Genomic DNA, 5,995 nt, shown 5'->3' on the forward strand with positions numbered 1-5,995 from the left:
CGTTACTGCTCAAGTCTGTTCCCCATCCCATCCTGGAGGCCTACTGAGGTAGGCTCCCGCGAGGACGCAAAACAAATTTCAACTGCTGCGAAGCACGCTCAGCAGGTTTTATATGAGCAGACACCGCAGGCTATTTCCTTTGCTTTATTCCTGACTCCTAGAGGAAGGTATTCACAGGGTGGGCACAGAGTGCTCGTGCATTGCCATCACGAATCTTGAAAGACAACAGGAGGCCCCTGTGCGGGTACTGTACAGCCCTCAAGTATCCTCGACAGTGACGAGAAGTGCACAACTTCGGTCCATCATATCATCCCAAAATATGCCTGACCCACTTCCCCACTAAACCCGTGGTACCTGGCCACGTAAACTCTCTCCGCCGATGATTATCTGGCGTCATAAAAGTTCTACATATGTCAGTGAAAACAACCTGACGTCACTGACTCATGTTCCACTCCAGACGCCCCCCCCCCCCCCCCACCCCCTGCCTACATTCTTCGCACACCACGGCGCTGAGCAGACGGATGCATACTATCTGGGTCGGCAAAGCCTTCACAGCTGCCTCCAAATGGCACTGCACAGTTCTGTTGCATTCTCCACCAAATATCTAAGAGGCATAAATTTTAGGTAGCAGTCATCAGCTGGTGACCACTACGACGCAAAACCTCACGCTTTGTTTCAGCGATAGCCGTTCGAATGTCGTCTCAGTGCTGTACAGCAATTTAGAGGGCAACTTCCGATGCTATAAACCCTCCTTGCCACAATGTGTCCATCCGCGCGCGATATAGGCTTGAGGATGTCGACAAACTTAACAGTGTGCACAAGTCGCGTTGTCCCATTCATGGTTGGTGTTACAACATGCTGTGCTAAACTGCCGTCAGACGACAAGAAATGGACTTCCTGCAACATTCTGTGTCATTAGTCGGAGACTAAAAGCAGCCGAACCAGGAAATTGCTGTCCCATGCGTAGGCTGCCAATAACACCGCAACAGAAACGGCTGCTCCTGGAGTGATGCTTTAGTCTGGAAGCGCGAACTGCTGGTAAATGATGTTGCAATGTGTACAGCGATGGATAGCGCTTTTGCACTACCCCAGATGACCATCGTCAGGAAGTGTGGGAGGGGTCCCTTTCTTACAGGTTTTAGGTGAGGTGGGGTGGTGTTACATATCGCGTCGTTGTGGGACGACTATCAGGTATGACTTCGGGTCATGACTGGTAGTGTTTACGGTAACTCTGATGGCACAACATACATCACGGACACCCTGCGTTCTCATGGTGTTACCTCTCATACGACAGCACTGTGGCGCCATTTTTCAACAGGACAATGCTTGTACACACATGGCGCCGTCTCTATGAACTATTTGTGTGATGCTGAGGAAACTCTGTGGTCAGCAAGAATACGCGTCGGACCAGCTGGGACTTCTTCGTAGGATCTGCTTTAATGTTATCAGGTTATAAATATGAGCATAAAAAACCTCACCCCGAACAGGACATGTAGGCCCCCAACGGTACCAACCGGCGGCCGAGTCATCCTCAGCCCGCAGGCGTCACTGGATGCGGATTTGGAGCGGCATGTGGTCAGCACACCGCTCTCCCAGCCGCATGTCAGTTTACGAGATGGGAGCCGCTACTTCTCAATAAAGTAGCTCCTTAGTTTGCCTCACAAGAGGTGAGTGCACCCCAATTTCCACAGCACTCGGCCTTCCGGTTGGTCACCCATTCAAGTACTAGCCCAGCCCGACAGCGCTTAACTTCGGTTATCTGACGGGAACCGGTGTTACCACTGCGGATGGGCCGCTGGCAATAAACATGAACATTAGAGTAATTTCTTCAATATAGTAAAATGCCTAGTACATGGGAATGCAAAAGTAAGACAATTTGTTAAAGAAGTAGTTGTTTCAATGTCTTAACGTACTCTTCCGTCCTACTTGATGGGAAAATTTCATATTTATCAATGAAAAATACGAACTGTAGATACTCTGTAGTCTACAGTTCGTCGTTTTTACTGATAAATAGTTTTATTGATAAATGGTACGTCTCATAACTGAAATGTTTTGGATTAGATATACACTCCTGGAAATTGAAATAAGAACACCGTGAATTCATTGTCCCAGGAAGGGGAAACTTTATTGACACATTCCTGGGGTCAGATACATCACATGATCACACTGACTGAACCACAGGCACATAGACACAGGCAACAGAGCATGCACAATGTCGGCACTAGTACAGTGTATATCCACCTTTCGCAGCAATGCAGGCTGCTATTCTCCCATGGAGACGATCGTAGAGATGCTGGATGTAGTCCTGTGGAACGGCTTGCCATGCCATTTCCACCTGGCGCCCCAGTTGGACCAGCGTTCGTGCTGGACGTGCAGACCGCGTGAGACGACGCTTCATCCAGTCCCAAACATGCTCAATGGGGGACAGATCCGGAGATCTTGCTGGCCAGGGTAGTTGACTTACACCTTCTAGGGCACGTTGGGTGGCACGGGATACACGCGGACGTGCATTGTCCTGTTGGAACAGCAAGTTCCCTTGCCGGTCTAGGAATGGTAGAACGATGGGTTCGATGACGGTTTGGATGTACCGTACACTATTCAGTGTCCCCTCGACGATCACCAGTGGTGTACGGCCAGTGTAGGAGATCGCTACCTACACCATGATGCCGGGTGTTGGCCCTGTGTGCCTCGGTCGTATGCAGTCCTGATTGTGGCGCTCACCTGCACGGCGCCAAACACGCATACGACCATCATTGGCACCAAGGCAGAAGCGACTCTCATCGCTGAAGACGACACGTCTCCATTCGTCCCTCCATTCACGCCTGTCGCGACACCACTGGAGGCGGGCTGCACGATGTTGGGGCGTGAGCGGAAGACGGCCTAAGGGTGTGCGGGACCGTAGCCCAGCTTCATGGAGACGGTTGCGAACGGTCCTCGCCGATACCCCAGGAGCAACAGTGTCCCTAATTTGCTGGGAAGTGGCGGTGCGGTCCCCTACGGCACTGCGTAGGATCCTACGGTCTTGGCGTGCATCCGTGCGTCGCTGCGGTCCGGTCCCAGGTCGACGGGCACGTGCACCTTCCGCCGACCACTGGCGACAACATCGATGTACTGTGGAGACCTCACGCCCCACGTGTTGAGCAATTCGGCTGTACGTCCACCCGGCCTCCCGCATGCCCACTATACGCCCTCGCTCAAAGTCCGTCAACTGCACATACGGTTCACGTCCACGCTGTCGCGGCATGCTACCAGTGTTGATGGAGCTCCGTATGCCACGGCAAACTGGCTGACACTGACGGCGGCGGTGCACAAATGCTGCGCAGCTAGCGCCATTCGACGGCCAACACCGCGGTTCCTGGTGTGTCCGCTGTGCCGTGCGTGTGATCATTGCTTGTACAGCCCTCTCGCAGTGTCCGGAGCAAGTATGGTGGGTCTGACACACCGGTGTCAATGTGTTCTTTTTTCCATTTCCAGGAGTGTATAATAACTAGCGCTGCAAATTTATGGTACTCTGCTGATGCAAAGTCAAAGTATATGGTGTACTTTGTTGTTTTCGAAACATGGCTGACCTTGATACTACAAGGACAATACAGATTAACAAGAATTTTTATTGAGTGTCAGTGGAGTCAGGTATCCGTTTCAAGGTAGAAGATTCTATTCACCCTTTACGTAACAAACGAGAGCTAAGGTGACCTTAGTAGATATGCAAGCGAGTTATTAATAGAGCTGGTAGGGATTATAGCAAGTTACAAGAAAATGAAATAAAGACGAAAGGTCAATGAGCATTCTACAGATGCAAAACAGAGGGATATGGAGCAATAGTTCATGCACTCGACTCGCATTCGTGAGGTCTGGAGCTCCGTCCCACACCGGCCTCTTGCATTTAGATTTCCCGTTATTTCCCTAAGTCGCCTAAGGCGTAAGCCAGATGAGTCCTTTTAAACATCACGGCCAAGTTTCTTTCGGCAGCCTTGTTCTGCTCTGTCTTGTGCTCCGTCTTTAACGATGTCGTCGACGCGGTGCTCAATTCACTTGGATTACCAGGTATGAAGGCAATGACATTGCTATGATGATTGCGAAAGACTGAAAGAGAAAGTAACCAGTTGCGTCACAGCGTTGGGAAGTTACGACGGCATATAGCATCAAGTCAACTACGAAGTTTAATCAGGATCTCTGAAAGGATGAATGTTATGATCAGGATGAAAATGACGTGGCCGATGTGAATCATCGAACACTGGCGCGCAGAAAATATAAGAAGCACAAGCAATACTGCATAGGGTTTTTTCTTGTCTACAAGTGTTACCTCCTTGATCTAAGATTTCAACATAAATAAGAACAATTTGATAGCGGAGTACTTAAAGTGAGACATATGAGAAAATACAGGGTAAGTAATTTTTACTGTTTCTGAGATAACTCAACCAAATTTGACACATGTTGTCTTTATGTTATTTGCTACAATCTGGGATTTTTTTCAATCTTTTGTCAAATTATTTGATGAGGACGTTGCCGAATACTTCCAGAAAGCATACTGTCATGTGAGGAACATCTGATCAAAAGTTTCTGTACGTATCACTTACAATACGTGGTAGGGTATTCTTAGTAATTAAATAAATAAATGGGAGTACCTGTTTTATTATATCAGAACTCTCGCCACAAGTTTTTAAGTTTATGTGTATACATAGCCATTTTTTCACATAAGTATAAATACATTTGACAGCAACGGGCTTTGAGAAATTTTGTACCGCATGAACAAAGTCAGTTGCAAATTTCACCTTTGTATTTGCAATGGTTCAGCAGAAAATGTTCCTTATTCACTAAAAAATAGAAGTTTCGGAAAAATACAGAAAGTAGATTTTTTTAGCATTTATGACTGAAACAGTTACCTTAATGTTGGGGATAACCATATATTTGGTCTTTTTGGTCTTCATATAGCTCATTTCTTCCGGTCTGGAACTTCTAGCGTGCCCTTTCGGGTGTATCCTTGACTGACACAAGCACATCGTCACTATTTTTCAGTAGAGTCCCAGGGAACCAACCTGTATCAAATCCTAGTCTCATAAGCGTCCTGCTTCTTCCAGTGTTACTGTGGTGTCACCGCCAGACACCACACTTGTTAGGTGGCAGCTTAAATCGGCCGCGGTCCATTTAGTACATGTCGGACCCGCGTGTCGCCACTGTGTGATTGCAGACCTAGCGCCACCACAAGGCAGGTCTCGATATACGATAGAGCACTCGCCCCAGTTGTACGACGACATTGCTAGCGACAATACGGACGAAGCCTTCCTCTCATTTGCCGAGAGTCAGTTAGAATAGCCTTCTGCTAAGTCCATGGCTACGACCTAGCAAGGCGCCAATTGTAACAGTGCATGTATCTTACGAGTCTCATTTGTATAGCCAAGAGAGATGTATCACCAGGAATAAATAAAGTTAAGTATATTCCAAAGCTACGTATTTTCTTGATAGCAGTCATAACGTATCTTGTTCCAGACTTGACGCCAGTCGGCGTGTGTGTACGCGTGCCTTTCTTTCGGCTACTGCAGTGTGGCGTAACAGTCTTGTTACGTCACAACAGTTACCATCACTGAACACCAGACAAGCACCGTATGAGAAAATTTTAACCATAGTACATGAGCAAAATGGTATCTTTGGGCGACACTTTTAAATGAGGTTGTTGAAGCTTTCGTTTGGGTTTTGTGTTCCACAATGGGTGCATTTTTTTAATAAATCTTAATCAGTTGCATCGTAAATGGTCTCACAACCTTCTATACTCCACAGGTAATTTCTCTGATGACAGGAAATAATACAATATCGCAAACAAGGACAGAATGGTGTGGAAAAAGGGGCGTGGTACTGCGCAATGAATGAGACGAGATGGCTTTTGTAGCGTTTCTAGAACGAATTTAACTCTGAAAATTTGAGACAATATTTCTAAAAAAAAATGGTTCAGATGGCTCTGAGCACTATGGGACTTAACATCTGAGTTGATCAGTCCCCT

General features: G+C 47.4%; 1 pseudogene; it reads right to left on the reverse strand.

The window, feature by feature from the left end:
• Positions 1–1,682: 1,682 nt before the first annotated feature.
• LOC124608066 lies at positions 1,683–1,800 on the reverse strand (annotated as a pseudogene).
• Between the last annotated feature and the right edge of the window lie 4,195 nt (positions 1,801–5,995).

Source organism: Schistocerca americana, chromosome 3, assembly GCF_021461395.2.
Source record: "Schistocerca americana isolate TAMUIC-IGC-003095 chromosome 3, iqSchAmer2.1, whole genome shotgun sequence".
NCBI lineage: Eukaryota > Metazoa > Arthropoda > Insecta > Orthoptera > Acrididae > Schistocerca > Schistocerca americana.